Genomic DNA, 9,338 nt, shown 5'->3' with positions numbered 1-9,338 from the left:
TTGCAAAGGGTAAGTTTGGAAGAAGGGTGAGAAAAAGAAAAGATAAGGAAGGTGGATTGTTGTGAAGGAGAAAGGTTCTCGTGTTGCATCGTTCCATCATGTACATGCCATTTTATTCTTGGCAAAGTGACTATTCCTTAATTATTAAGAACTTTCGGAATCATGGTAAATTTTCCATAAAGAAAAACAACAAAAGAAGCTCATAGTGTGAAAACAATTTACTCTTTGCAATGTGACCACTCCTAAGTATCAAAAATTTTATGGAATCAGGATACATTTGTCACAAAGAAACCACACAAAGCAAGTAAAACACAACATTGAAAGAAACTTGAAACAGGATATTTAAGCTTATCGCAAAGCACAATCGAAAAAGCAAATGCAAATATTCTTTAGAAAATATCTTAAAAGGTATAGTAAAACATTTTCAAAACGTGACAAAGATCTCATAGTTAATATAGCGTAACTGCTCTTTGGTCAAGCAATAGACATCCTTCCATGTAAGAGCAGTCTATGTTCGAAATTTCAATGAAACACTTGATAAATCCAATGATGGTGCAATGTGTTGTGCTTTGAATTGCACGATAGTATTCATCAAGATAATAATGCATGATTAGTATAATGTCTTGAGTTCTTATTTTCCTTTGTTCTTCTTGGTGGATGATGGGGAATTTTAACACAATAGTGAGATCATCAAAGGTTATGAGATTTCTAGACATGTTGCCACATGCTTAAAAGGTGGTGAAGGACCTGTTATCAAGTTCTCATTATCATCATTTTTATTTTTCATTTTCATTTTCATCATCATTTTTTTAGTTATGACATGTGTTGCAATTAGAAATAAAAACACTAATGATGACAAAATGTGTGTTATGCCATGATACAATCAATAATCTAACGTATGCTAGAAAATCAACGAGAAGCATGTTACAATATTAATTTCTTCTCCACAAGGGACTTTGTTGCTACAAGGGACTTTAGTGTCGGAACAGACTTTGAAGTAGATATAATTCAAATGAGCAATTAATGATTTCTAATTGAATGAAATGATTTATGTGTTGAAAGGAGACGAACTAATATTGATTTTTCTGCCATGAGGGACTTTAATGCCTTGAAGGGCTTTGATGCCACAAGGGACCCTGCTGCCATGAAGGACTTTTATGCCATAACGGACTTTATTGCCATGACGGAATTTGATGCCACAACGGACTTTAGAAAATATACAATTCAAATGAGAAGTTGGTGATTTATAATTAAATGTTGATATTTTTATGCTTAAAGGAGAGGAACTGATATTGATTTTTCCACCACGAGGGACTTTAATGCCTTAAAAGACTTTGATGCCACAAGGGATTTTGCTACCATGAAGGACTTTAATTTCATAATAGACTTTAATACCATAAGGGACTTTGATGCCGTGAGGGACTTTGAAACAGATTTAACTTAGATGAATGATTTTTGAATAAAACTTGATGAGGCGATGATCTTTAATTAAAGCAATAATGATTTCCATATCTAGGAAGCATTATGTCACGAAGCAAATAAAAAAATGTCATTTTATGCCATGATGCAATTATCCATAAAACATTGATATTCTGCTGCGAAGGACTTTGGTGCCATGAAGGATTTTAATGTTGTAACAGACCTTAATGCCACAACGGACATTGATATCGTGAGGGACTTTGAAACATATTTAATTCAGATAAGTAGTTAATGATTGAAATAGATAATTTCCATGTTTAATGTGCATTAAGCCACGATGCAAATCAATAAAAGGCATGTTATGTAATTATCTACAAAATATTGATATTTTGCTGCGAAAGACTTTGGTGTCATGAAGGACTTTAATGCCACAAGGAACTTTGAAACTAATTTAATTCAGATGAGTAGTTAATGATTGAAACAGATAATTTCCATGTCTAATGTGCATTAGGTCATGATGCAAATCAACAAAAGGCATGCTATGTAATTATCCACAAAATATTGATATTCTGTCGTGAAAGACTTTGGTGCTATAAAGGACTTTTAGACATGTTCATGGGCCAGGCTCGGGCTTAGCTTTTGCCAAATTTTAAATGGGCCCGGCCAAAAGCCCAAGCCTGACATAGTGTAAAGTCAGGCTCGAAGCCCGGCCCGTAAACAGGTCTAAGGACTTTACTACCACAAGGGACTTTGAAACAAATATGATATCTTGATCAAACAATGATTTTTATTCGATAGGGTGGGAAAATAATATGACTATCTTGAAGCTAGGTGATTTAAAAAAATATATGATATGATTAACTGAAAGACACAGTTCTTCATATGATGGATGACTTTCAAATGGAATTTTTAACTAATCCATCAATTAAGAAAGCACAATGCACTTTCCTTGTAAACAATAGAGGTGATATGATAATGTCACATTCAAATGATTCAAAGCAATAGGTACTCAAAGATAGTTTAATTAGGGATTTTTGCGACTTGAATAAGAGATAAAAGTAGCCACCTCTTCCTTGGAAATTAATGCCTAACATATTTCAAACCTTAAACACATAAACATTGGGTATGCAATGATTGCTAATCAAATATTTACATCGAGAAACACCCATCAGAAGGGGATTGTCCTATTTTGGATCGATTAAGAAGGATAATTCACAAAGGATATTATTGTTCAATTTTGTACAAACAAGACTATGATTCATCAGGATGAAGCTAAATTTGCTCAACAGGGTGGATTGGTACTCCTATCGCACTTCAGGTGATTGATCATTTCACTTGATTGATTAATCAACTTTTCGATGCAAGGTGCCTTCAATGAGGATATTCTTCTTTTAGACCATTTTCCCCTAGTTTTAAAAAAACACCATGCTCAATTTTCTTTTTCTTTCATTTTCTTTCTTTTCTTTCTTTTTTTCTTTTTTTCATTTTTTCTTCTTTTTCTTTCCTTCCCCCATTTTTTTGCCAATTCCTTCCTTGCTAGTCCACTTAAGTCTATCTACTGTTAATTACCAATTTCTCAAGAATTGATGAGGACTTCTGAATAGGATGAAATGTGGCATAGGACAAGGGTTCTGAAATAAATGATAAAAGGCTCAAGAAATATAAACTACAATGAGTATCAAATGCTTGAATCAATTTATAGGGCTTTAATCAAGATTATGCTCTTGTGCTCTCATTTTTCTTAAATTAAACACTCTTAAAGTCATAAATAAAACAAAATGATCTTCATGTCTTTACATACTATGGGTCATGCACCCAGGTGATCAAGGAGGACTTTAGTATAAGATGAAATGTAAATGGGTAAGGTTAAAATAAGAATTGAGAATGGATGTCACTATGAAACAATATCTCATTGATTTTATCATCACATCTACCCTAGATCTTTCCTGCATACTCTTCTCTTTATTCTTTTGTAGCAATTGGTTGCCCTAGTTTTTCTTTGATGCCTCCTTTTTTTTGTTTTTACTTTTCTCCCTTTTTTATTTTAATTTTGCACACTTGCCCCAAATTTTCCTCTTCTTTTTTCCTTTTTCTTTTCCAAAAACTTGTTGAAATTCACACTCACAATGAAACATATGACATCCGCCTATTATGAGGGTTTATTTGAAGAAATGGTTCCTAAAAAGGCTCAAAGGGATAACTAACAAAATGAATAATAAAGAGGGTTTGATGAAAAGGGATAAAACAATCGACCAAAAGAGGGTCTCCCATTATTTCTCCATTAAATGCATAACCCATAGAAAAGAACTATATGTCGAGCACAATTTGAATTCCACTGACTTAGGTGTATTTATATCATTTGACATCTTTACCACTTGGAAACTTCGAGGTTAGACGGATAAGAGTGATTCTTTTTCCCTTTTTTATCTTCTTTTCTTTTTTTCTCTTTTTTTTATTTTTCTATTTCCCTTTTTCTCACTTTTTTTTAATATATTTTTTATCCCTTTAGAAAGAAGCATCTTGGGAATTTGATTAGTTTAACAAAGAAGAAGGTCTAATGAAATCAGCTCAATGGGCTAACTAGCGATGTTGACAGTGGCAAGGGATTTAGGAAAAATAAAAAAAAAATGTCTGATAATGGCCTTCAGTTCTTTTCCTAATTAATCAGCAAAGCACTAGGTTAATATGATACTTTCATTCTATGTTGGCTTAGGAAAGAGATTCAATGGAGTGCTAGTCATGCTGATTTGCTTGAACTAGAGCAAGTGGTGGAGCTTGTGGTGCTAGCTTAGGTAATGAAGATGCATGAAGCGAAGTTACTAGATGTGAGATCGATATGCCTAATGGTTTCATGGCAAATGTAGATCCACTAGGTTAACATCCTTGGATGGCTGGTTTGGAAGATGAGGATGTTAGTTGAGGTGCTGGTCTAAAGGTTGTGGGAACGGGCATGGATGCTACAAAGATTGGCAAGGACAAAGGCCTGCTAGGTGGGGGTATATGAAATGGGTTTGCCCCAATTTGAGATATCAACCAATCCATCTTGGAACCTAAGGTAACCACCATTGGCTTAAGCTCATCAAACTCTTGGCGAGTTACAAGCTAGTTGTCAACAAGAGCAGACATTTTTCTGAGCAAAACACCAAACCAAAGAAGTTGAACTTATTATGAAAAATGCAAAGCAAATGGAAAGAAGAAATGGCAAAAAGATGATTTCATTATAAAGCCTCTACTAAGTAAGATCGAGTAATTCAAGAATTATGTCACATCTGTTCATTTCATTAGAGAGAATTAGCAACATGTTCAGAACCTTCGACTTAACCTCATTTAGTTCTTTTCCTTTCTTACATTCCTTTTTCTTTATTTTCATCCTAAGGAACATCGAACCTTGAAAAATAGATACCATATGCATGAAACAATGTGAAGGGAAAACTTGTGAATGCATGTGTGTGTGTGATATTGGTGGAGTGAATGAAATCCAAGAAAACATGCTATGAATGACATGGCTGAGGTAGGTTAGGACCTATCAGAGAGGCAACCTAGGGTTGTTTAGTAGGTATAAAGAATCTTAGACCTAGAAGATTAGATCAAGAAATTTCAAATGATTATGAAACTTTCATTTTTATTTTATTATCCAAGTCGAACCTAAGTAAAACTACTCAGGATGCCTACGTACCCCTCACGAGGGATCAGATCAAGTGTAGTTTGGGTTATTTACAATGTTTAACACAAAGCAAGGAATACAAAAATTAAAAGGATTAAAACTTACAATACGCTGCCAAGGCTGAAGAATTCCACTGTTGGTTAGGTTCTGTATTACAAGCCAGAGAGGAACACACTAGTCGGTAGGATGTCCTAGCATCTGACGATAATCACAAAATGCATTTGATCTGAACCCTTGAGGGAGTAAATTTGGAACTAGTTTTGGCTGAAGTGAAACCAAATGCCTTGTACTAGCCGAGGAAGTAACTGAGAAAGTGGCATTGGGAGTGGAGTAAGCTTTCTCTGACCCTTTTCTCTGATTGGAAAGGAGAAGTAGGACGCTTACGACCCAAAGGTCCAACTCGTGGATAATTACCAATATCATCTTGCACCTCATTTACTTGTTGAGATGGTGGAGGGTTTGCGGTCGGATTGCAGCCTTCCGATCGAAAGTCATGCTCAATTTTCTTGCCAATAGTGATTATGCCCTTGAAATCTTTGAAATCTTGATATTTCAGGAATGTAGAGAATGGTGGCTCTAAGGCCCTTAGAAATAACTTGATCATTTCTTCCAAAGGGATGGGAAGCTTCAACTGAGCAGCAATAGATCTCCATCCATATGAGTATTCAGCAAAACTTTCCTCGGGCGCTTTTCGCATGCCTTCTACTATTTCTCTGGTTGGAGCCAAGTCTATAACGTAATCAAACCGTTCCAGAAAAAGTTGTGGCCACTTGATTCCAAGTCTTCTTCTTATCTACTTCAAGCGATGCGAACCATGCTAATGCTTCACCCTTCAAACTCTACTGGAAAAGCTGAACGAGGATCTTCTCATCTACTCCAAGTTGAAACATTTCTCCATAGTATGTGCTCAAATGCACTCTAGAACAACCTTTCCCCTTATACTTCACAAACTCTGAAATTTTAACACCTTTTAGAAATTCTAATCCTGAGTATATGCACAACTCATTGAAATCTAGTACAGGAGGGGACTGAATGTGCTTTAACTCTTCTAAATCTTTCTTCATCTTGGCTATATCTTCGCAAATGGGTACTATGCTCAGCGGCATCACTATGCTTACCAAAGGCTGATGATGATCTTTTATCTCAATGTACAATTCTCTAGGATTCTCTAATTTTGACAACATGATATTCTCTGAGTTCGATGTCTTAACCATTTTGGAACTAGATGCCATGGTTTTGAATAAACCCCTATGGTTCAGAAACGTTACCAACAATAATTTTTTATTATTGCAACAATATTTACTTGATTTTCCCTTTTTTAAATTAAAAGATCTAGTAAAGGGAGTGAGAAAATATGTGGTGGGAGGCTAGCTTTAAGACAACTAAGATGGGATGATGTAAAATGCAAAATTTATGCAAAACTAATGCAATGTCGACAAAACATCGAAAAAACAATGGTAAAACCAATCTGCACCTAGTCCAAACCCAAATGGGAAGAAAACTCGGCCAGAGTGTTGTAAAGGTGGGAACTAAGGAGCTAAGTGGGTGGGTTACTTATTAAGTTCTAATTTTAGTAGAATAGGAAAGGACTATTTAGGGGTAGCAGGTAAGGGCAATTTAGTAAGACAGCTCATGCTTGCCATGTGACTGGAAAAGCTACTAAGGCTTCTATGGCTGAATAGGCTGAATGAATGCAAAATGCAACACAATGTAAACAAGTTGGACCTCCATCATGAAAAACATAAAGAAAGGAATCATTTTCAAAATACACCATAATTGATTTGGTTTGATTCAGTACAAGATTGACCCATAAATTCTAGATTCAAAAATACCAAAAAATCGGTTCTTGAGTTGGGTTGGAAATTTGTTTTTAAATATGGCTAGTAGTTGTAATAGATTAGGATACTTTGCATCTAATATCCAGCCTTTCCAACTATTAGGAAGTCAATTTGTGATAAAGGATAGTATTCTAATAGGTTATGAGCCCTGGCTACAAGCTTATGGTGATCTAGAGGATATAAACTTTTTAAATAGAAATGTTGGTGAGAAAGAGAAGAGAAGAAGGGGATCAAAATACAAAAGACAAAAAGTGAATCCAAAGGTTTAACTGATGGATAAAGGGAAAAGGTAAGGAAAGGGTGTGGTCAGTATGGAGCTTGCATCATTGTCTCCGTGTAGCAATTTCCATACAAGCATGATCGACAATAGCCCAATCCTAATGGAAGATTGAATGATAGTTGGAAAGAAATTCAACCTAGTTCTATCACTAGTAATCTCACTCCAATAGGAAGATTGATCTATTGAGCAATGATTCTCAAAGTGTAGCACACAAAAAGAAGGAAGACTTATTCACTTTAAAGGAAAGCTTGAGTGTGGTAATTAAGGAATTTTTTGTTCAACAAGAGATTCAAGGTCAAATGCTAGATGGCATTCAAACTAGAAGAAGTCAAGGAGTCAGGGCAGAGAAGTTAAAGCTTAAAAGGAAGTTAAAATTGTTCTTGAAGAGGGAAAAGTTAGTGATCAACAAAAAAGGCAAATAATAACTCAAGTACTCTATGTTTAAGTTAAATAGAACCAGTTTTGGTAACAGATTTGTGTAATCAAGTTATGACCTGCTCCCAATTTTTAAGAAATCAAAATTTGAGGTGACAAAAGCCTTAGCTATAGACAAAGTGGTATTGATAATTAACAGAGTTCAAAGATGATCAATGTGCTAACTCTGGAGCTCAATCCAAGTGACTTAAACATAGAGGTAAGAAATGGTTTTGTTGTCCATTTGATTTCTAGTCCTTTTCATGATTCTAAATTTTAGTAAGTCTTTGGTTAAAAAACCAAAGAGGTTTAGGTGGTTGAACCCTATCAAAATTCTTTTTTATTAAGGAACAAAGTTGAGCCTTCAAAGTTAAATTTTAAGTTAAAATTTAAGTCCACATAAAAGTTGGATGCTAATAAAATTTTCAGACATAGAATGGAATCTTCTTTGTAGATATTGGGAAAATTTTCAAATTGGGGTTGGGATAGTGGTTTAGCTTGGTATGAAGGTGTGGCTCTTAATTCACACTAGACTACTCTTTTTCCTATAACTAAAGTGGGTAAGATCTTGTTCTCAAAGTGTTGTAACAAGAGGCTAAGGTGGTTAACCCAAAACAACCACAAGTGGGCAAATGAAGATTGCAAGTTCGAACTATCTGGGTATGGGATCTCCCAAGATAGTTCATTCAATGAACAGGATCATCAAAAGGGATAATACTTGCATATTTTTTCTTTTGGAAACGAAACGTAACTTGGTTGAGTGTAGGAGGAAGCTTAAAATTCTTAGGCATTAGGGGTGCTAGGGTGTTGACCCTATCAGCTTATCAGGTGGTTTAGCCTTGTTTTGGTCTCTTGAGATCAATTTGAATGTAATTATTACCAATAATCATTTTATTCACTATTTGATTTTAGATAGCAACCTAGGTTATTGGTTTTGTTCTTTTTATGAAGGGGAGTTGAAGAGGAAAGAGACGAAGAAGTTTGTTGAGGCATGGACTATGTTTGCTTCTAAAACAAATGGCCCTTGGCATTTCATTAGGGATATTAACTTTGTTCTTAATAGGAAGAGAAGATGGCGGTGGTTGGGCAACACTAGGTTACAAAGAAGTAATCAATTGCTAAATGATCTGGGTTTGGTGTCTATAAAAGACTTTGGTTCTAAGTGTACTTAGAGTAATAAAATGGAATGGTTAGCTCATGTCAAGGTAATCTTAGACGTTTTGTATCCTGGACTAGTTAAATTTTTTAAGGAATTTTTGATTTTTCATTTAGCTTTGGGAGGGTCAAGCAACCTTCCAATTATGTTGGATACAAATTTAAATTTGGGGTGGGGCTACCTGAACCAAAGGGACAATGTGAAGTTGCCACCTAAATTTTTGGGAAATGGGAATTTAGGGAAACTCAGAATTTTCAAGAAAAATATTTTTTTTGTTTGTGAATTTTTACCCAATGGAGATAAGAGATTCTTAGGTTTGGAACCAAGATACGGTTTGGGAAATTGTTAGGAACCCCACATGCACCTGGTTAAACCAGCCTCTACTTTGCCAATATTCCAAGGATAATTTTTATAATTTTGGGTTTTTGGAAAAAAATTGCAAGAGACGCACACTCTATCAATTTATTAAAAGAGAGAAATTACTTAACAAAGAATCCAAAGCTAATAATTACAAAGGTTAGATTACTTAATTCCTAAGTTCAATATGAAAGCAATTATCAAGAAAAC

This window comes from Nelumbo nucifera, chromosome 1, assembly GCF_055504915.1.
Source record: "Nelumbo nucifera cultivar China Antique chromosome 1, China Antique-T2T, whole genome shotgun sequence".
NCBI classification, from domain to species: Eukaryota; Viridiplantae; Streptophyta; class Magnoliopsida; order Proteales; family Nelumbonaceae; genus Nelumbo; species Nelumbo nucifera.
This window is presented reverse-complemented; position numbering follows the sequence as displayed.